At 36.2% G+C, this 23,910-nt stretch overlaps 1 long non-coding RNA gene across 3 annotated transcripts; it reads left to right on the top strand.

Moving 5' to 3' along the window:
- Positions 1 to 47: 47 nt before the first annotated feature.
- On the top strand, positions 48 to 19,334 carry LOC125182413 (uncharacterized). 3 transcript variants are annotated; one of them, XR_007162068.2, is made up of 3 exons: positions 48 to 326; positions 16,771 to 16,860; positions 17,987 to 19,334. It is a non-coding gene; the product is annotated as an uncharacterized lncRNA (long non-coding RNA). The 3 variants fall into 3 exon arrangements; XR_007162066.2 differs by having other exon boundaries at positions 16,768 to 16,860; XR_007162064.2 differs by lacking the exon at positions 48 to 326 and adding an exon at positions 13,396 to 14,795 and having other exon boundaries at positions 16,768 to 16,860.
- Positions 19,335 to 23,910: the final 4,576 nt, after the last annotated feature.

The raw sequence follows: 23,910 nt of genomic DNA, 5'->3' as shown, positions 1-23,910 counted from the left end.
CCGGGACGGCCAATTGCGAGATGCTGCGCGTGCGCGGCGGGCCCGGGGGCATCCGCGGGGGGGGGGGGGGGGGGAGCCACTGGGCGCATGCGCGTTGCACGGCGGGGGGCGGGGGGGGGTGAGGTTGAGGGGTTTGTCGTGGGGTGCTGCAGCTCGGCGGGGACTCTGAGGGGGTGTGGCTCTGGGCTCTTCCCCTCGCTCCCACCGCGTCTGCTTCTCCGCCTCCTCGTTCCTCCTCGTTTTTCCAGTGACCCCCTGCTGGACCGCCCGCCTCGTAGGCAGCCTTGCAGCCCTTCAGCTCCCTCCAAATGTCTGGTTTAAAACATGTAGGTGGTTGACAGCTTGGGGTTGTTAGCGTACAAATGCTGCGAAATGATTTCAGAGTTTGTGCACTTTCCGTTTGCTTCTTAATAAGAGAATTTGACAGAGTTGAGTCTCCTTGTGGAGAAGTTCCTTGCCTTACGTTTGATGATGATGCTGCTTAATTGCAGAGCTGCAATGTAGAATGAAAACATTGTGCTGGTGTTAGAGAACGGCACAGCCCCTCTATTTCTGTGTGTCAAGACAGTACAAATATTTTTAAGACTGGTATATTGCGTATGTCAGCAGTCTTCTTGTAAAAGGTTAGTGTACTGAAGAAAAAGCCATCCTTCTTTCTGAAATATACATGTTAGTTTCTTATTGTCACTTTTGCTCCTTTATTGCAAACGTTAAAGCATTGCTTATATAGCTTCTGCTTTGTTTACTCAGCTGAATTGAATCTGCTCTGAAGCAGTGGCCCTTTTCAGACTGTACGTGTTAAACTGCCTTTGTTTTTTAATGCAGACACTTAAAACAATGGGTTGTGATCAAAAAAAAGGAAAAGTTATGAGGTAAAATAATTAAGGGGAATAATTTAAAAATAAACTACCAGATTCCATATTTTTGTTTGTACTAGTATAAATAAGAATTAGAAGAGTATATAGCAAAGCGTGAGTTCCACAAGTGTTTTGTTTTGTAAGATGTCTTAACTTTCCCACTTTTTTCTAAATGCACGTAGGAAAGGTTTCACTTCACATTTTGCTAAATCAGTGAAATGAGAGCAGAAATTCTCCAGCTAATGCTTTAGAAATAAGAGTTCAGGTTAGAAACACAGCAGTAATCTTTTTGTTACACACAAGAATAGAAATAGTTTCATATTATTTGAAACCAAAAGCAGTCCCACCCCCAGCTCCCCAAAACTCAATATGAAACTGAGAGACTGTGGCGTTATCCCCTGTTGAATGGTCAATCTTAACTAAATCTAACTGATGTATGCAGGGAAATAATTCTTCACTACCACTGAGGCATGACTGGTTTAACCAAGCAACTGTGCGTTGCAACTAAATGCTTGGTTTTCTGCACTGCTGTGTAATGATGTCTTAGCATTTGGCTCCTAAGCAAACTGAAATGGTCAGTGCAGAGTGGAGTGGGCCATAGGGGGCCTTGCCTTTTTTTTTTTTTCTTTTAGAGAAAAGGATATAGGGAAATGGGTTGTACTGTTTTTATGAAATCATTTGAGTTGCAACTACATTGCAAGAAAACAAGAAGAGGTTGTATCTGCTGAGAGGAAAATTGTTTTTAGAAAATTAAATTGGCACTGTATCTTTTAATTAGTTGGATCATTGCTGGGTTGTGTAAAGCATGTTTCTCAGAGACAATTATGATGATTTACATGCTTACCATAACATGATTGTAGAAAGGTTTTTGTAGTGAATTCAACAAGTGGGAGTACAAAAGGTTTTCTTCATAAATTGTTGTTTTTATTTTTTAGTATAAAACTTCTATTTACATCCTGAGAATAGTAGAATGCAGGTTATATTTTGGATTTTCTTCAGGTTTGTGAGTGTTGTAAACACTGCTCACGTTTTAGCTATCAAATGGCACGTAGCCATCAAGGTTTCATAGCAACATTATCAAGAGTTGTTGCAACTCTGGACAGTACTGTGCTGTCTCTTTTAGTCCTAGAAATGGACAGAAAAAAATCCCATGCCTTCAATAAAGGAAACATACAACTTGTAGTCCTAAAATATTTTAATTTGAAGGAAATCCTAAGACCATTGTACAAGTCACAGTTGTTTAGAAGAATCGTGTGGAATCATGAGGTGCTTTTGTTGAGAGCCATGATTTCTTGAAATTCTTGTGCTTCATCTTTGAGAAACAGTTGAATTTTGAATTTTTTACACTTAAGTATCAAGTATTCTGCCTAAACCTAGTGCTTTAAATGATTATTTGTATCAGTTGTTTAGTGTCCTCTTTAATTTGCTAGAAAACAAATGTGCTCCTCAGTAAGATGCGAATGCCTCACTCATAAGCAAGGCCTGACTTAGTGAATGCAATCAGTTCATTGCCTAATAAGTTGCAAAGCCAAGATGAAAGGAAAAAGTTTGACAACGTATAGTTAGATTTTAAGAGATATAATCTCCTTAGAGATTATATCTAGAGCCTATCTATCTATTTAGAGATTATATCTGGAGCCACAGAATAAAAAGGCTGATGTATTTGGTCTAGCAAGTAATTTTTAACAAAGAAATTTCTGTTCTAGTTTTTGGCCCTTCTGAATATTTTGCATAGGATGCTTCCAGGGGTTGCCACATGAAATTAGAGAGTAAAGTACAGGAGGCGAACTAATTAGCAGTCATTCAGCCAGGCTGTGCAACCAAGGAACAGCAAAGACAGTAATGAGCACTCAGCTCCGCAGTTCTGAGAGAGTGCGTCAAGGCACTGCTAGGTTTGCGGGGACTTCTGAGCTCATATGGCTGCGTGCTGTGGCAGTGTGATAACAACTTTACTGTAGTCTCCGAATATTGTTGCGTATTCTGTAGGCAGTAAGCATATATCCATCTCTGCAAAACTAGTTAGCTAGAAAGAATAAAGAATCTTGGGGGAGAAAAAAATCTTTGGGAGAGTTAGAAAGGTGTTCTGGTATTGTTACTTTTTAATACAGTATAGCAGAATTTTGCTGTGTGAAAAGGCAAAAATATATATTTTTTCCATTCCTCGGGTAATTAAGATGCTGTGTTTCATGTATGTAGTTTCAGAGAGCCTTATGCATCAGTGTGAATGACAACGGTTACATAAACAGTACTAATAAGCAATAATGCTCTTCTCTAGTAGCTCTGCAACTTTAATACACTTGTAAAAAAAAAAAATTAATCTTGGTGGTTTTATACCAAGTTTTAAACTGTCAGTTAAAATTTACCAAAAACATGCATAATATTGCCAGTTTCTCAACAAAGTGTAGAAATGTGTGCTAAAAATAGAAGTTCTGACTGTTAGCAGAACTGTCCTCTAAGGAACTGAAGATTAGAAATTACGTGTCACAAGAAAATACTTTTGGACCCTTTCAAAAATAACTTTCTCAAAAGTGAAAGTCATTGTATTCTTGTTTTAAATGAACTTTGTTTAATCATTCATCCTAAATTTTCAGTTTTGAGTCCTGTAGTCTGTCTTTGCATCTTTCAGGAGATAGAGAATCCACATCTTCCTCTTACAGTTTATATCAATATTTAATTACTATTACCTTAACATATTTCCCATGTAGTTTTTATTCAGTTTATTGGCTCTTTTTATCTTTCTCTACAAAAGCAGTCATTCTGGACACGGTAAGTCCTTTCAGTGTACTGAAGAAAACTGAAACGTGGCATAATTACAGTTCTCAGATCCCTCTCTAAGAACCTTTCCAACCTTGTAATAATTACCATGGAGCTTTATAATGTACGGTTTCTTGTTTTCCTTTGTAATGTTTTAAAATAGGGACACCCAAAATGTGTTACAGTGTTGGCTAGGTCAGTACTGTATAGATCTACAGTCCCTCTGCAAGCTGACATTGTCACTGTTTATACAACCACAGATGATGCCTGCTCTTCTTGTTGTACATTTACATGGAGTTTTATTTGCAGCCTGATTTTTGCTAACTTCTTGATATATATTTTTTTTTACAATGATTGTTCCAGTGATTACTTTTTCAGGGTAACTTTTGTAGGTATGACATACATTCCTTGCATGGTGCAGCTGTATCAAAGCATATCTTGTAACAGTGTACGTGGTTTGTAGAATATACATTACTTTTCTTCTGTTAGGATTTACCATTCCTGCTCCAGTTTTGTTTTGTTATTTGTACAACTTTATTTGAGATTTCATATTTTCTGTCTTTGATTCAAAAAAAAAAAAAGTAAAAGGCATTAGTCTGTACAGTAAGCCTTTTTTTATCTGTAGGTCACAAAGTTCAGATCAAATTCTCATTATTACAGCCCTATTCAGATGTAGGTTTCTGGTAGTAGCACTAAATATACTTTGAAATTATGGTGCATTCCCAAAGCTTGTGCTTTTCTTTGCTGTCACTTGAGTTACAGTGTCAGATGCAATAGCGCTGTAGATTAAATAGGATATCTCCTTCACAGTTAGAGCTAATGCCAAATTCTTTCCTAACTAGCTATTTCAAAATAGACCACTTCCTTAATCAAGGATGTGTGAGTAACAGAGATCTAAAAATCGGCTAATAATCTTGTGTGCTTAAGCCAATTTTGTTGTTGTTGTTTTTAATGTTTTTGAAATTTCATTGGTTGGTGCTGTTTGGTTTGCTTAATTATTCCTGTATACTACCCCGCACTACTCTGAGTTGTAGTCAGTGGATGACAGCCAGAATGGCTGTCGCTGCTAGAAGTATGTTCTGAAAATTTAAACTGTGATTTACACTGAAACAGCTGTTGTAATGTTCGTCCTTATAGTTTTCTTATTAATATATTTTGATATTCAGTTGATGCTATATTGTATAGCATCAATCATAGAGCATGTACTTTAAATATTTTAAGCAAATATTTTGAGTTTGTTTGTGCTGTCAGATTTTCTTTACTCAGAAATGTTCTTCGTTATTGTCCTAGTAAGTGCTTTCTTGCTGCAGTTTTGAGGTGCCTTGTTTATGAAATGTAAAAATACACTTTTTGTGTACTGTCTCTAATGCATTTTATATTGAACTACTCTTGGTTTTCAATACAATCTGATAATCAATTTTATTATTAAAAACAATACCTGCTAATTTTGTTTTAAATTTCTTTTACTATAGCTTTTTTGATTTCATTCATAGTTATTAAGCGTCAGTTGGGCCCTTAAATTTTCAACTGAATCATTCTTCGAAGTTGTGGAGGCTTTATTCTTCTTAATCAACGACGAGTCTTTGGGAAGTAAAGAAGAATTGAAAAGTACAGCATACAAAATGTACTGTGAATCCATTCTGTTAATAGCTATGCTGATACAAATCTGGAATAGTTATTGCTTTGTTTTTGAATATAAGTAGTGTGGATTTGCATCAGCATAGGTGATGAGAGCAGTCAAAATTGATTTTCTCTTATAAAGAGAAAATTTGCTTCCTGTGATTTGGCTTGGATTTTTTCAAAGGAATATTTGTGTATTTTTGAGGGATGTTTGCATGCAGTTTGATTTATTGCTAGAAAGTCAAATAATCAACAGCTGAGGCATGCTGTAAATTTTCAACAGGTAGCTTTGACATTTGGAACAAGTTGGAAACAGCCCTCTGAGCAACAGCTATGTTGTTTTTTTAATGGTACAGTGTGCTACTATCCAATATCCCTGTTTTATTTCATGTTAAATGCTGATCTGAATGTGATGTATTCTTTACAGAATTTTACTGATTATAAATCTCTCTTCCTTTTCGGTATTGTTATTTCAATAAACCTACAAGCTTATGCTTTAGTCTGATGTTATTCATTCTTCTGATCTTCAGTATTTTTTAAAATGTAATCATGAATCTGAAATAGTGTGGAACAACTGAAACATCATTATTCTAATTTTCATTTTATAAGGTGCTAGTCTCTATTTGGAAAGAAATAACCGAGAAACAGGCTTTATCGTATGTATGCTCTGAAGCATGAACTTGATCTGTAACCACCAGAGGGAGCAAATTGTATGGTCGGGACTTCACTAAAAATGTCTTTGACAAAAATGACGGACTAGAGATTACTAACAGATTAATTTGCATTCCTCTGTTGTTTTTTTTTTTTCTTTTTGCATTAGGAAAGAATCTGTCTGGGAATGAATGATGAACGTTATATCTTGGATATTAGAAACTTTACATATATATTTCACTTTAGCTTTTTAGTGTTTGTATTTCATAATACAAAAATGTGACGGCAGTCGGTCAACCAGTTAACATATGGGGGGGAGTGGGATTTACTTTTCATTTTAAAACATTAAAAGGCTTTCCTGAATTGTTTTTCATCGTTTACTGAAGACATTGCATGTGTTGGTAGACCACAAATAGAAGAACTTGTAAATCAGATCCTACAGGAAGGTAGTACAATAAAAATACTTATTTACATACTTCCTGCTATTGTGCAGCAAAACTTAAGCAGTCAGCTAGAAGTCTGTTAATTTGTATTTTTACATGCTTACATTGAATAGTCCCATTGAACTCTGTGGCAGTTCCCATGGTTTAAGGTAGAGGTTCCTGCATTTAATTTCCTTGTATTCACTTACCGGCAGTGATACCAGTGCCAGATGATATATGAGGTCTTGTGTGTGAGGAGGGATGCCCCCAAACCTCTGTAAATACTTTCACGCCCTTACATAAGAAATCCATGCTGCTCTTCCTGTCCCCATCACCTCAGCCTCAATTTTGCACCTTCCTAAGCAGTGTCAGTTCAGTAACTGGAGATGACCGGCTGGACATAAGGTCTGTTGCTGTCTACAGAAAGAAGCTGCCACGAAGCATGATATGGCAGAATTGGCTTTTGGAGAAATTTACTGAATGGGTTAGGTTCAAGCAGGATTGAGTTGCACAGACATGCCACTTTGAAGTGGTTTGTATATCACAAATGCAACTGTTGCAGACAAAGAATGATGTATTTCTGTACCCTGCTTCCAGCAGTACTTAAGTACCTAAGTACAGGGGCCAGTAGTGTTTGTTTAGATTGTGAACCCAAGTACTGTTTTAAGGATGTGTTGATTTGGTGCACAATTTTTTTTTTGTGGAAAAAGGGCTGCTAATATAGTATTTGAATCTGAGGTTGACAATATAGAATCTAAAGCGTAGACATGTTTCAGTGATACAAATCCTGCTTTATATTTTAAGTGAATGGTTATTTCAGATGCATGAAAGTAATCTGCTAGTTTAGCCCCTTTAAATAGTATATCATTGTTTAGATAGGGAACTAGCAGATTGTAATAAAAGCAGGGCAAGGTTTACAGCACATACATCTTTTCAGCTAGTGCCTGAAACTGATTGTTCCTGCAGCTCTTTCCCAGACAAGAGTATTTTGTTAGGAGTATAATAATAGACAATAATTGATGACGTGCTGGAGAGGGTAGTTTTTAGACTGCCTGGTTTGTAAAGAAAAGTTTAAAATCGTTTGAACTCAAGTCAAAATCCAGCTGAGGTAGCTTTTCTAAAACTTTCTGATGTTGCATTGAATTTTGAGTCAATATGGCAAGGAAGAGTTGTTCCTATCCTTTTCATACAGTTGTTTTTCAAATGATGTCTGCCAAACTTATATCTCAGTAAGAGGAATTGAGAACATCTTCCACTGCACTGATTTCTATGCTGTTGTACTTAGACTTGTCTTTTGCCTGTTTAAAACGGCTAAAGATGTGTTCATGCTAGAAGTCTAACCCTTGTTATGACTGCATTGAAATGTACCTAAATTTTTTTTTTGACAAATTTATATGGTAGACATGCTCAGTTGTCTTACAACTGTCTTAAGTGAAAGTCATTTTTAGAAGTTAGTGTTCTAACAAAACACTGAATGCTACAAAAAATAGGAGAAAATTTGGAAACAACCCAAATAAGAAGAAAAACTCTAGAAGAGTGGCAAATAAGGTAGCATAACTTTGAAAATGATCAAGCTTACCGTATCTAGAATATATTACTTTCTGCTTTGATTTTTCTTCTAAGACGTTATTTGTTTTCACTGTATTTTATAAGTACACATGACTAAAAATACAGAGGTTATAAAAGGTTGTAGATTTTCTTGGCTTAATTTAAAATGAAAAATTGTGAAAATTCCTAAATAATGGAATTCCTAAATTTTGTGTGACCTTATCCATGTATCATTTCATTTTATAAGCACTTGCTGTATGTACAGTATAATTTTTTTTTTCCCTAATAAAGAAAAATGCAAAGGAGTAACAACTGCCATGCTTATCTGACCATTGGATGCTGTACCTCTTAGGGTAATGAGTTAATTGTTTTAATTTTATTGACAATTTATGGTAGTTTGCTCAATATGAAACTGGACAATATACTCATCTACCCAAGAAGAGTAATTTCTTAAGTGATCACGTGGTGTGATTTGAATATACAGCTGTGCAACAGGTATTCATGCAAGCTTGCAGAGAAGTGTTCACATGGAAGCAATCTCAGGTATGTATCTCAGAAATACGTGCTTGAAGCACAACTCTTCTATGGAATACAAATTCACTGTAAAATATGCAATTATTCAAACAGTCATTAGCATGAAGCCTCTACAGATGCTTATGACTGTGAGATCAGACACATCTCTGCAAATGGACTTCCGTGAGGTGTTATCACTTGTTCAGATATAGTTTGAGGTGCCTGAGTTTATATTACTCCAAGTAATGTGTCATTTTAGTAAAGTAGTTGATATGTCTATTGACTAGAAATGTTTTTCTTCCTTGGAACTTCTTTTCCTCAGATGAGTTTAAAACTCAGAAAAAGCAGGAATGTCAGTAACCATCATTATTATTACGGCTCAAGAGAGTGAGCTAGGGAGCAGTGCAGTGACTGGTGAGCAGGTGAATGGGGCAACGCGGGGCAGCGTTTGCTCAGAGTCCCAACCGGTGCAGAAGCTTAGAAGCCAAAGACCCAATGTGAACATTGCAGAAGGTTTATGTGACTAAGAAAGAAAACGGCTGATGGTTTGGACAAGTGCAAGTAGGGAAATGATAATTCCAGCTCCTTGTGCACAGTGTTAGTCCATGAGCTAGTAAAAGTTTCTCAGGTTTTGAAACTTTGCAGTTACATTAGGTGTTACGGCATCTGATCAGTGCTCAGTAGTGATCAGAAAAGAACGAGTACTATGAATAACTAGGAAAGGAATACGGAACAGAAGAGTATTTTGTTATGCCACTTTATAAACCTGGACTGCTCCACTTTTTTGAAGTGTTGGAGTTCTGCTCTCTACCCCATCTCAACAGCGGAAAACTTCCTTCAAAATTAAGCAATGTACAGAGAAGGGCAGTGAGATGAATTGAAGGGCGTGTTCCTGTATGAGGAATTACCCTTGATTGTGCCCAGTACACACTAACCTGGAAAGGAGATGGCTTAGGAGGGGAAGGAACGTGATGGGTGTCTATAAAATCTTTAACTGAATGCACAAGATGAACAGTGCCCAATTGTTCGCTTCCTCTTCAGACAGAAAGGTTAGGCAGGCTTTGTTACAGGAACTGTCAGGGCCAAGTTTTTACTGACCAAAAGGAGTCAGTCCTTCCCAGGGCGCATTGTTGAGACGAAGAAGGGTATTGTTAGGACTAAAAACTTACACAGATTCAAAAAGGGACTGAATTAATGAATGGAACAAGTCTGTTATAAACTGTTACGCATAAAGGTACTAACTTTTAACAGGTGTGAGAAAAAGACTGATGCTGAAAGAGTACGCAGGGAAAGTTTTGCTTGCTTTGCAGATGTATTTTGTTGGCTATACCAGAAATAGAATAGTACCCAGAACTTAGACCTGTAGTCTGACCCATTATGGATTTTATTAACTTTTTTTTTTTTTGTGTGTGTGTGTGGCTAATCTGCCTTTTACGCTGTATCATAAGACAAATTGCTCTTCTGTTAACTAGAAAATCCAGTCTAGTGTTTATGATTTGCATTTAGTGACATTTCTATACATTGCTGTACGCTTTTGACTACCATATGGAAGAACTAAGGTTTTTTTTTTAGAATATATAATTTGTTTCCTTACTGACCTCAGTAAATGAAATTGTTTATATATTTAAGAATATTATCAGATATATAATTGGGGATGGCTGGGGGAAGTATATGAGTAGTTAGTTACTCCCTTGTATTGTCAGTAGTCGATGTAAGTTAGACAACTAGATGTCCTGGTTCTGTTGTAGCTGCAATGTGACCTCATTTTAGTTTCTCCAAGTGCATGTTCACACACGGATTGATCTGTCTTCACAATTCCTCTACTCTTAGAGCAAGTCAGGGATTACAGTGCCCCCTACAGCAACTCTGTGCTTTTTCTTTTATTATTATTTTTTTAAATTTTGGGTCAAGCTAGGTACAGATACTTGCCACTGTTCTACCTAGAAGCAGGACCAGTAATAAATAGTGGCTCAGAAAAGCTTTTTTTAAGTTTAGTCTTCAGCAATTACTAGTTGACTTTCCCCCACTGCTCAGAGGTTTCCATCCGTTATGCAGCTATTTGTTTCTGTTTCCTGACTAAATCTCTTCCTCTCACTTCCTCTCTAGCTCCTGTGGATTATAAACCCTGTGCTTGAGCACAGAATAACTGGAAATGAACTCCACAGTTTGACTTATGTCTTGTTCTTTCTGTATTGGTGAAGAGGACTGTTGTAGTTACCTTCTTGTTCATTTTTCTGCATGTTTACTATGTCTGGAATTAATATGTAGTAGTAAACAAAGTAATCATCTGATACTATGGTTACTAGGCAGCCCCAAATCCTTCACAGTAGAACTTAGTCTTGACTTTGTGTACTTGACATTTACATGTGACAAACCAGAGAATCTTAATGTCACAGGGATTAACAAGTAATTTAGGAAAACGCCTTCTCAGGTTCTCTTTGCAATCAGTGTAAAGTATCATGTTTTTGTTCATTTTTATGAAAAGGAAGTAAAACCATGTGTAAGTTAATTTAACTATCTCTTGTGTTAGAGAAAGGGTTAATTTGTCCATCAAATTATGAATGAAAAGCAAAACGAATGTTTGGATTCATTCCAGAGCCATCCTAAAGTGTGTGATTCTGATTAGGTTTCTTGCACAGAAATTTGTGGGCAAAAAGAAATACCATGGCAAAGGATGCCCGTACTTACTTGTTCTTGTTAGTTTTTCTGCCTTCTGCCTTTTGTTATCTACAACAAGAGATGTGAAAAGAGAAGTAATAAAGTACAGAAGGAACAAGTATTTTTAGAAAGATAATTTAAAACGGAAGGCAAGTCTCCAGCACATTGATGTCTTCCTAATAGCTAGGTTTTAAAGTAGTACCTGATACAAATATCAGATACTATCCGCATTAGGGTACCAAAATGAACCTTTTAGATTGAAGGTACAGTTATCTAGTTTAATTCCACTGTGAATATCTCTGCCATGCATGGCCCTGTTATAACTCTCTAAGGTTCAGAGAAATTGAATCAGTCCCCAAGATTTTTAAGTATAACAAATTCAGTCAATAACTGAAGGACAGGAATGTGATAGGTTCAAGTGATGGAAATCTGGCTTGAAAAAAATCACTTGAATTACAAACTTGGTTGATAAGGTCCTTGAAATATATTTTCAGAATACTAATAGATTAATATCAGATAATAGCTCAGTAAAAATCAGTGCTACAGCATCAGTAACCGTACATTAACTATATTAAGATTTGGATAAATTTTAGACCTGAAAAAACTGTCAGAAAGTAGATAAAACATTACCATACAGAAATATTCTCAGTGAAATCAATAATCCTGAATATTTTTCAGTAATGTTAAATTTAATCTTAACTTTCTCCTCAGTCATTTGAAAGCAATATGTAATCATTGCTGAGAGCATCTGCTGCTGGCTAACAGCACCTGAACATAATGATGTAGATCTTGTCATGACTTAGTTATGAAAATGCACATTTACTGCTGTTAAAAACCTTCATTAATGCTTACAAAATAATGGGTGCATTTGCAAAATATAACTGTGTCCTTGGCAGGTATTTTGAAATGAATTTGGAGGTTAAATTAACATTAGTTTGAACTTTAATGTGACAGTAAAAGTGGCTAATGCTGTTAATGGTACTTCCTTTTTTTGTTCTTTGGTACTGAAATGACTTAGTAGTACTCCTGGGCTATTATTGGAATAATCACATGTAAAGTTGTGAAGTGCCCAGATGCTATAAAAATTGTCACCAGATAAACTGGCCAAAATTCTTAGCCCTTCCCAGTAAGGATGTTAACAGCAAAGGTGTATTGAAAGGCATAGTTTCACTGTTACCTGCAAGTTAAATGTTGAAACAGGCAATACGAAGTTACTGAGGTGCACATTGTCTGAATTCATTGTGTTTATGTTGTAATTTAAAGATATGATCTGTAGCTTTGGCCTATTAAATTAATTTTGAACTTTGTAGCCACAGTATTGAAAGCCATTGTAGTATAGAATCCTGTGAATGTTACATGCCATAGTATTTACTAGGTCACTTTATGCTTTTACAGATTGTACTGTAGGACACATGCTGAAGTTAATAGGACTGCACTTTTGTAAGTGTCTAATGGTATTACATGAAGTCAGCTTGCTTGTATACCTACAAAGCAATCCAAAGCTGTGAAGAAATTTGTAGCCTGGAACAAGTTGATTGATTTGTTTCTAAGATGTGTGTGACCACCTTTGATTTACTTCTTTGAAACTTTGGAATCCAAAGCAATATTAAATGTTATCCAGCCCTGTGTTAGGGACAGTTAGTTTGTTGGACGACTCATTTTTCATAGTGTAAGGGTTTTGCTTGAAAATTTATTATTTTTCTTAGCTTTGTCTATCAGAACCTAAAGTCTGAGAGCAGTTGTGTTCAGAGAACAATTTACTGAGGAGGTTGAGGTGGCTGTGATTTCCCCTTCCCTTCTTTAGCATCGCTTGTTGAAGCACATGCTCCCAACATGTGATGGGGGCATAGCTATGCAGCTCTTCCACAGTTGGTTAATTTAAGTGGAGCAGTAAGAGAAACCCAGAAAAGGAAAGACTAATTTAAATTAAGACAACACTGGTGCAAGAACAAATGTCCACGAATGTGTTAAAGCTGACAAAAAAAAAAAAGCTGACTTCTGTGAGCTTAAAATCTCAGAAGAACTCAGAAGGTTTCAGAGCAATACAATGAAAGGGTTTGTGACATATTTGCTTATGATAATAAGGTATTGGATTTAATGACCTGGATATCTCCTCCAGCCTAATGTCTTTTATGAAAGCTTCCATCTATGAGGAAGTTCTTTGAAAATTTTTATGAAAGATTTCAGTCCAAGTCATTTCCCTTGGTTCATGGAGTTCTGCAGTAGTCTGCAGTAGTTAAATCGGCTTTTTCCTCTAGGGGTTCTTTCAGAGACCTCTATGGATTGAGGAGGTTGCTGATTTTTTTTTCTTAACATTTTAAAGAGAATTGTTTGGAGTGAAAGCAACATAATTTTGTAGTAGAGGTGTCCAAGTCCTGAAGGTACTATTTTTGGAGTAAGTCATAAGTAATACGTCATATAGTAAGTTATAGCAAGTGATAGCTTAAAAGAAGGAGGTGAAGTCTGCTTTGGGATCTGAACACCACTGTCGTCATCCTGAAAGATGATACCAAGGATAGCAAGGGATACGTCTCTTTTCTAGGGAAAACAAAATAGAACACAAACTGATTTGCTGGAGTGAAGGGACAGGCTGCTGATGCTGATACATACCTGTTCTCGTCTGTTTTTTTTTTTTACTTGAATTATGTTTTCAGAAGGTTTTAAAGAATTTAATGTTTCTCCTCCACTACCTCTAATTCAAGAAAGCAGCCTCCTTCAGGAAGATACTTAGGCACATGCTTATCAGCCATACAAATGTTAGAATACGGTGGTGAATGAGGTGCTTGTGCTTGTGAGGTAGAGAAGTATAAATTTTGTTTGAAAGATGTGTCATTGCTATGGCCAATTAAAATTAAGTGGATGCGTGGCTGTGGTTTGATTGGGGGGGGGGGGGCTGGGCATAAAGGGGGAGCTGACCTTTCAAATCTTGAAATTTCAAATGTTTCAAAACAAGATTGAATGGCTTTTTCTCTTCCATCAACAAATTTTGACTTACATGGACCTTTCTTCCTTGATGAAAAGGAGAAACTTCTATCCTTTGATGTTAGGCAAACTCATGCATGCTTTATTCTGGGCAGCTGATGAAGGAAGCATTTTCCTGTTGCACCTGTTTCTCAGCCAGTAAATTCTGCTTGATGCAGGTGGTAATGAATCATATATTTTTAAGGTTTATCAGGATTCTCATCGGTTAGCATTTCATGTTCAGAACTGTGGGAAACAGTGTGATGACTTAATGTTTTTTGGTGCTTTCTAGTTATTTTTTCATAGCTATAACGTTAAGTCAGACAACTTGGTTAATCTGTCAGAATTGGAAATTCATTCTGAATACTGTACACATTTTCTGAGATTACTGATACAGTAAACATCTGCTTCTTTAAATGCTCTGCAGTTAATGCTAGATGGTTTTAAGGCTTTTGGCTTCAAGGTTATAAATAACAGCAACAGAGTTAAGGCTAATTATGTTTAAAAAATAGACAAGAGCAAAGCATGAGAATAAAACTTTAGTTATCATAGTTATTTAAAACCCTACTGCCGAGCTGTTGGCTGAGATCATTATTCTGGTGCAAGACCTAAAACCAAAAGAAGAAAGCTGTATCTTTTTCTGCGGCTTTGTAAAGGTCACTTCTGTGACTGGAATAAAGATCTTTTCCTTTCCAGGATGCACAGATGGCTCATGCATGCTCTAACTCTGGGATGATCTGGACACATTCGCTTCATTGCTGCATGCAGATTAACTCCCGAGAATAGCGGCTGGAATTCTGATATGTGGGAGGTGTGTTGGTCTTGTGCTACGTACCCTGTATTGTTCATTAGGTGTGCTCCACACATCTGATGCATCTAGTAATTCTAACTGGGACAGTAGATATCTGATAACCCAGTGAAAAGGGAAAAAATAAAATTATTTTTGCAAGAAAATCTTCAATTTACAGTACTAATCAGGAAAGTGCAGCTGAAATTTTACTATGCAGAAAAAATATATATATAAATTTTAGAATATAAACAAGAACAAAGGAAGTAGAACAAGCATTAATATATCCTTTTACTTTTACAAATTCATTCCAGTAAAAAATACGGGTTTGTTTACAATTAGAAACCATTACAATTTGTCCTGATAGGTAAACTATGTTCAGATAAGCCACAAACTTAGCATAGGCTTATGCTATTGGTGCTAGTCAGGAAGATACATTATCAGAAATTTTGAGGGAATTTGTATAAAGGTTCTAGAAGTTAATTAAAAAAAATAAAAAGTTATTTTGAAATTGGGACAATTAGTAAAATACTCCAGCCTTGATCTTCCTTTCTCTTACAATATGCAGGGTTCAAGGAACAAACAATTCTAAAATATTTTTGTCTTAAAATGCTTGCAAGAAGAATTTAACTTTGTTTCTGAAGAAGAGATTAAAAACTGTAAACACTTCCAGCTGTTGTGATTTAGGAGTATTAGGTAGTTAAACTTCTGTTTTCAACAACTACTTGCATTTGTTAGAAGATACCACGTACAATATTTCACACATTTAGTATTTCAGATACAATCTTTGTTTTAACTTGTATGTGACAAATTGTATTAAAGTTAATCTCTAGCTTTTTTTTAGTGTCTGAATCCAACTTTCACATTCCTTCATATGCTTATGTAGCAGAGAATTTAGTTCATTATCACAAGAGAATAGTGAAAGCCAGGCAGATGCCCTGACTAATTCAAAAGAGTACCTTATTGCTCATGCAGTTCTAGCAAAGTAAATGAATTTCCCTTAAGTGAAGCAGAAGTTTGTAATATCATATTTTGGACAGCATTGCTACTGATGTCTTAAAATATTGCTTCAACCCCAGGAAACGTTCTTCTGATTATTTTTATTTTTTCTTTTCACTTGATCACAAAATAGTGTTTGTGTTTTCCTTTAATAGTACTGAGTGTCTTTATTTCTGATCCTGGTTTTGATTGTCAGTCCTTTTTGTGTTTGTTAGAATTCATTTGAAATTAAGCATAGCACGGAGAGGGAAAGATACTGAAGACATGGGCTTCAAGATAAGAAGCTGCGAGGTCTCTGCAGGACTATTGCAAAGATAAAGTTAGCATGAGGATACAGTAAAGAGTACTATGAAGGGAAGTTGTCTGTAGAAAGCTCTAAGGCGTTTCAATGAACATTGTTTCCTAATAAATGTTGTTGTATTTATCTGCGTCTCCAATGCTTCCCCCCTGCTCCTGGTTTTCACTTTTGTTAAATTACGCTAAACTTATGGCCTCACTTGTATTTGTCTCCAGCTGAAATACTTTTGAGAAAAATCCTCAAGTGTCTCTGTGTGTTCTGTTTTCCTTCCACATGCAGATATCCCATTTATCTAATTTTTTAGTACTTTGTTTTTCTTTTGATTCTGCATGCCCTCCTTCCTCTTACAGAGGAAATTCAATCTAGGAACAAACTCGGCAATCAAACTAAATTAAAATAACACCGTAAAATTAATTTCTGTTGATATACTTTTGGATGCTTTTACGTTTTCTATTCCGTATGTCCTCAAATTAAGGCTCTCCAGATATAATGCTCTTCTTCACTTTCTCGTTTGTATAAAGTACATACCATTCCTTTCAAATTTCTCTACTTGTTCAATTAATTTTGTTAGTCATGTAGAAGTTCCTAACTTTTTACGAGTTAGTGAAATAACTGTGTTTTTTCTGAAAAAAAAAAGTAAATATCTGTGTGACTTATGTACTGATTTTTAGTGTTTTGTTTTGTTTTGTTTTTCCCCAGCAGTATGAAAGTCAATTAGAAAAGGAGCCAACAATGATAGAGGTGGATTCTGTTGTGGCACAGAGAATGAGTTCAGCCAGCTTCATGAGAAAGGTAATAATATATCGATCTGACAATGTAGCCCTTGATTTTTAATTTTGTAATTTGAGATTTTAAAGAGCAAATCTGTGAGAAAGTAGACTAGCCATTAGTTTCACAGATGGATGCTTAGTATTTATTTGATGAATGCTAATTTTCAATCTGTATACACTAGTGCTGAAATTCAGGTAGTGACCTAGATTTAAAAAGCATCTGTTATCAGCCATATTTATGCTGCAAAAGGGATGGAGGTGGATGGTACGGACAGTGCCTTAATTTTAGGTATCCTGCTGTAATTTCGTGATTATGTTAAACTTGTATAAAATGGAACTGCTGCTGAAAGAAGTGGCTTCTCAGCTGCTAATTTCACCATGCCTCACACTCCCTCATGCTGTCACTTCTGGTCATATGGTCACATCATGGATCAGATAAGGGATTAAAATCATCTGAGCAAATAAAGGAACACCTTTATACGCAGGGAATTGTTGTGAAACTGGTTGTTGCAACCAGTCGAGACAGATCAGCTTCACTTGCTATATCTGGCTCCAAAAAGAAACAGTTGGATTTTTTTTTTTTTTTTTTTATGGTAACATACGGAGTGGTGGACACAACATACTCCTGGCACAGTTCCTGGGGCCCCCTGTTTCTTGCCCTGTTTTGTGGTGAGACAGAGACCCCAGTATATGTTTTCACTGAGTGCACCACATAGTGGTCCCATTTATGGCTCCTTCTGAACCTTCTGCAGAGTTTCTGGATGTACTTCTTCCTATGCTTCTTCATTTAATCCTTCCTCTTCTGAGGCCCTACCAAGTTGCGGTCCTCCTGGCTCTCACCATCCATACCAGCAGGAAGAAGAAACTCAGTGAGGCGGAAGAGGGATCCTGACAGTTCTGGGTCCTTCTTCTGATTGCCTGTCTGTTCACGTTTGCAAGCAGAGTAACTTCACTGGATATTATCCTTTGGTTCCCTGTATGTCTTCTGGATTTTGGGTACAGTCAGAGGTGCACTACTCATTGTCCCCTCCTAGAGATCTTGATTCTCACATTGCTTGCCTTTTTTTTTTTTTTTTTTTTGCCATTTGGTGTCTTCTATAATCAGTTGTTTCTTAGTTTTGTGCTTCTTTTTTCACTTTAATCCACAGACTTGATAGTTTGGTTGAAGCTGAAATGTGACCTTAGTGTGACGGGAGATCTCAGTTCAAAATGCTCACTGAACTTTTCTCTGTCCTGCCTTCAACCCTCAGCCTACATCACAGGCTTGAGCAGGACACAAGTGGAATTCCAGTTTGAACAGCCCTCAGTTTTCTAAGCCCAAATAAGGTAACTTAAAATCCAAATCTCTTAAATTCCGGTTCAGTCATGTATGAGTCAAATTTTCCAAGCTACTCAGGTGGTATTACTTCATTAGGTCTTGAGTCACCTGTGTCTAGGCTGTGGATTTACAACAAGAGCTTTAGTCCTTGTTCTGCACCCCAATAGTGTAAGTCTGCTGTTAATGAGGAGGGAGATTTTCGTATCAACTAACTAAAGGCACCTAAAGGTATAATTTTGAAAGCTGTTTAAACTGACGCTAGCTATTTCATATCTAGAAATGATGTGATCCGAATCCTTTAAGAACTTATTCTACCTTTTGAAATTTTACTCAAAGGTATTAGGGCTAGATATTATCATAGTTTAAACAAAATAAAGCTGTTTTCTCCTTCTTTTGTCCTCAAAGGGAAGCTATGGGATAAAACTTTAAAGTGCAGTTAAAAGCTAACATTTATATTAAAAACTGCATATGGTATGCTGATTTTTGTAGACTAGAAGACTTCTCTCACACATTCTTTATGGATCAGACTATATATCCCATGAAACATTGTGAGCCCTCATCTGAACTCTCAAAATTTATCATGAAAGATGAAATTCTGACGCAGAGCAAGAGTCAGCATAGGCAGTGGCACCCACTAGGGAAGTACTGACTTTATTCCATTTAAATAGTTCTGGTTTAGGAAAAATTCTGGGTTCTTCTAAGTGTTTAGCTTTTTAGCTGCTATTATAAGTTCCCAGAGAAACCTGAGCTTGTGTAAAATACTTCTGGTGTTGAAAATCTGGGTTGACTGTCTTTTAATATGCCATCAGATACAAACTTGTCTCTTCATAAAATATGTATATATAAAATATATATCTCTTTCAGATAAAGTCATTTTAAGAATGAGATATCATGATGGAATATGTATCACAACCCTACAGGAGTTGTCCTAATAATTATTTACTCTGTGGTTTGTTTCTGCTATGTATATCCAGGTTAAATTTATCAAGATTCAACTTCCTGGAATTGTTTTTTTTTAATGCCCATATCTGCTTGTTTAAGACCCTATTTTAGTTATGTTCTTGTGCAGACACTTACACTGTTGGTAACACTCTCTTTATGATGTTAAATTGAATTTCTTCAGTCTGTCTTTATAATGTTAGATTCTTGCAACTTTTTGAATCTTTTATATTCCTTAGATTCATAAATTAGAGATATTTTTGTAATACATTAAATATTTTCATTGTACTTTTTCTTTATGCCGAGATTAGTGGTGAATTTTTCAGCACTTAAACTTTTATACTGAAGATGGGCGTAATTTAGGAATTACTAGCTTTTTGTAGTCCATTTTTATGGTGACTTTCTAGAGAGCCCCCTGACAGCACATATATTTTTCTTTACTGTTGCCCTGAGAGTCAGGAGAAAAAAAAAAGGTGTGGACTCCTAAATCAAACAGTAAATTCAAATGGAAACGAAGCCTGTGTTATCAACCACTGATATAAACAACTGACACAAATATTAATAATGAGTTATAAACAACTGACACAAAATAAGATTTTTTTCTTATTTACCTAACAAAAACATACAGCACATGAAGTGCTTAACAGAATCAAATATACATCTGTGTCACAAAAAAAAAAAAAAAAAAAGATTAAAAGTAACTGCTTAACTGTATCAAATCTAGAAAAGTCCTTTGTTTTCCACATTTAGTCAGACCCATTTGCTAAGTGGAAGGTACAAGAAATCCTTTTATAGACACATATTGACTGATTTGCATTAAGAGATATTTCTTTTTTACCTCTGTTAGTATTGGCTTAAATCCTGAATGATTTCGTTATCTAAGTAAATGCTTAATCTCTTGAAAATCCTGCTAAACTCTTGCCTTCACTGAAAGCTCTAATAATTTGTTGTAGTTAATTTTATATTTAAATATATTACCTTTTGGTTCCACTAAATGTTCCTCATTTTTCCTTTTTAATCATGGAGAGATGAATAAATAGCAATTTGATCCCTTCTGTCATGTTATTTTACACTCTTCTGCTGTTTGCTCTTACTAGTTTCTTCTTTAAGCCATACCATTTTATTTTTTTTTTTTTTAGTTTGCCAGTGCAGTCAATGCAACCGTATGTAAGGTAAAATTAAATACTTATGGAAGTTTGTGTTTAATCCTGTTTTTCTACCAACATACCAGTGTATTTGAGAAAGCTATAATTTGTGCTGTAATTATTCTTTTGACATATGAAAGACGTTTTTGAATTGAACGTAGAATAGTTTATAAAAGGTTGCAGAAGGAAGCACAACTTTAAATCAGTATGTTTTATATTCTTACTGCAAATATGTGAGAAAGCTTAAAAAAATATTTTTTTCACTGGAAATGTATATCCTTGCTGATACCTATTTTGTATTGCTTTATGGGGAAAAATGGTGTTTGTACCAGCTCTGGAAAATGCTGTCTATTTCTGTTGGAGTCTCTTACTGGGGCTATATTGCAAGGGGATACAATGCAAGCAGTTTAATATATTTTGTCCCTTGCAGAACGTTGGCTGCTTCACCAATGAGGAGAATGTGAGAAAGTGAGGTGAAATCAACAGGGAGGTAGGATGGCTTCCTGTTAAATATAAACAAATCGATGTACTAAAATATAAACAGGAATATATAAGCAGGGAATGGCTTATGGAAACAAACAAAACAGAGAAGGTGGCAATGAAAGTTCCTCTATGCTACTTCTGTGCTCCTGCAATGTGGTTGATCCAAGAAGTGAAAAAAAAATTCTTGACGTATCTTTAGCCTTTGTGGTCTGTCCTCATAGTAGTGTTGCATGCTTGTTACCTTTTTACCAGCTAGTTCTCCTGAGTCTTAGGAGACTTAACATGAGATTCCTAAAACAGATTTACAATGATCTCAGTGTTGAGATTATGGCTCTAAAGAGAACATCCCTGAAGCCAGTTACAGAAGTCCAATAAGGACTTTTCTCCTAGTAGAGAACCTGTTGCCCAGTAGGATCTTATCCTATTTTCACATCTGTCATTGGACAATCTTTTGGATGAGTGGATATACGCCCACTCCTTCATCTGTCGATGAAGATAGTCTTCTTGGTATTCATAATCTTTGCTAGAAGGGTATGGAACAGCCAAGTCTTTAGAGATGATTGTCCTTATTGCTGCACAGTGAACATGCACTAAGATGTGATATGAACACCAAGATGTAATGTTGTACCAGAAGCATGGAGCCACTCTCCAAGATATGGGCACTTTCCCTGGAAACTCCATCTCTGTGGCATTTCTGAAGAAATTCTGTATCTCCCAAGGTCTGCAAAGAGACCATCCAGAGTACTGTTTACCCTTCTGCAAGATCTGTGCATCTAAACATACAGTTACAACAGTTACACTTAGCAAAACATTGCCGTAGTTGCTGTTATAAAAACAAAGGAGCCTACAAAGCTCTCTTCTAAGTAACATAATTGGTAAGGGGTTGAAATCCAAATGTGCATATGGATGACCTTTGTAAAAAGGTTAAAGTAGAACACCATCCAGCAAAAGCTTTCACTATGTTGTGCTGACCACGTGCAGATTCACAGTTTGCCCTCTTCTGTAGAGGAGTTCCATTAATAAATCTGAGGATCTGGAGGTTGAAATGAAAGGAGGACAAGTCTTCAAATACTGGTCTGATGGGCTTGAGCACTGGAACTTCCATAGTCACCGTGCAATGCATCTTTTCAGTACCACAAGAAATATGCCAGTGTTATATGTTGTTAAACTTTATTGTAGGAAGATTAGAACTGCACATTTTCCGCTGACTCTCCACCACTTCAGACTTTTAGGGTTTGGCTCGATAAGATGTTAGACAATCTTGTCTAGGCCCTGCTTTTACTGTGAATGGCTGGACCTGGTGATATCTGAGGTCCCTTCCAACCTGTTTTTTTCTATGATTATACTATAAATTGGCATTCTAATGGCTGTTAATCTTCTTGTAATTAATTACTGGTTACGGTAATTAATTACAAGATTACAATTTTCCTACAGAACATACAGTCAGTGCTTAGAGTGGTCATTTAGGTGATTTGCAGAATATAGAAAATGTATCTTTTCTTTCATGAGAGCTTTAACAGGTTGTTCTATGAAAGCGTTATCTTGCTGCTTCAGGAGAGTAAATTCAGGTGTTTCAAGAACAGCAAGCAGCATTTTCAAACAACTGTAGAACGCATATCCTAGCTAACATGTATGATAATGATGCAACCGACTTGCATGGTGAATACAACCGTTATGTATGAGTACTCATACTGAACCTCAAGCTTGCAGTTTCAGTACCTGTAAGTCTTGCTTAAGCCTCCTTCCTCTTGGTAGGAGGCTGGGGGCAGAAGTCCACATCTACTCTTGCACTGAGAATTTTTAAAACCTGGAGCTACTTTATATATAGATACTTTGTAATTATTCATTTATAAACAGAGGAAATTTTTTTTGAATGTTTAGTGGCAAGTGGCTTGTCAGAATGTATGTCTGGTTTATTGAAGTTGTATACATGTAATTGCAGGGAATGATCAAAATGTGTAAATGCAAACTAGCGGAATGTATGTGCTTGTGCTGTACCTCCTAAAATATCACTGGAATAGAAATTAAAAATAGCAATATTTTGTTATTGCCCTTTAACTTGGTGTTTTAAAAAAATGCTGCTGCTGATTGAAATAAAAGACTGCTAACTGGGCACTTGTGTCCGGTCAGATAAGGCCTTATCAGCTCAAGAAGCTAATGTTCCTATGAGCATTCAGAATGTAGAAGTAATAAATTATTGAGGAAGGATGCCACATTACTTTCTGGCTTATACATACTTGACAGTGGTGTTACAGTTACAAAACAAATATTTCTGGGGGATGTGCTAGTCATCAAAACTTTAATGAAAACAATTTCAGCGTCTGAACTAAATTTTGCACTGCTGGCAGAAATGAGGACTATTCGATGCAGATAATGAATCTGGATCACGGGAAGCAAAGACAAAACTTCATTTTATGTATGAACAAATCCTCAGAACTGCTATTTATAATCTCTTGAGAATTTTACTGAAAAACCTAAGCAAAATGTAGCTGGCAGTCCTTGGAGTTATTAGAGCTTCATAAAGGTCAGGTGGTAGTTACTGTTTTGTAATTGCATGGGGAAAAATTGAGATTTCAAGGAAAAGAGATCTAGATGGAATTTAGTTTTGACATTTTAAGGTTAAGGACAAAACTTTGTGGATTGAAGCACTGATGTCGTATATATGCTACCTAATTTCCTAATTTTATAGGAATGAGATGGAGGGGCCTACTTAGTTTCTGGAGGTCTGTGTCTTGTTTCAAGTGTGTACATTTTTAGTCAACTAATTATCAATTAAAAAATATATTACCTTCTGCTGCCATGGCTATCATAATAGCCTGAGAGCTCACGCTAATAGCCTTTTCCCACAAGTCAAGTGGTGTCCTAATTGATTTCTCCTGTTGAAAGGATTGTATATCACTTTTTTTTTTGAATGAGAACAGAATGAATTCAGTATAGTTCTTAGAGCTGTGCACTAGATACAAGGCTGCTGAAGTGTACACTGTTGAGCAGTTGTTGTCGGTGCAATTAGTTCTACAGTGCCTTCCTGCATGATTTCCTCCCTCCCCACCCCTAAACCCTTTTTTTTTTTTGTGGTAGTGTCAGTGTTCCTGAAGCTTATTATAGTGTTGCAGAAGTAGGGGCATGAGGGAGTAGAGAAGTTCTTACATCTCCAGCCCCTACCCAGGGATGGTGGAAGACAGATTAG

Source organism: Anser cygnoides, chromosome 7 (assembly GCF_040182565.1).
Source record: "Anser cygnoides isolate HZ-2024a breed goose chromosome 7, Taihu_goose_T2T_genome, whole genome shotgun sequence".
In the NCBI taxonomy this organism is placed as follows: domain Eukaryota; kingdom Metazoa; phylum Chordata; class Aves; order Anseriformes; family Anatidae; genus Anser; species Anser cygnoides.
The sequence above is the reverse complement of the archived record's forward strand: the minus strand, read 5'-3'. Positions and strand labels throughout refer to the sequence as shown.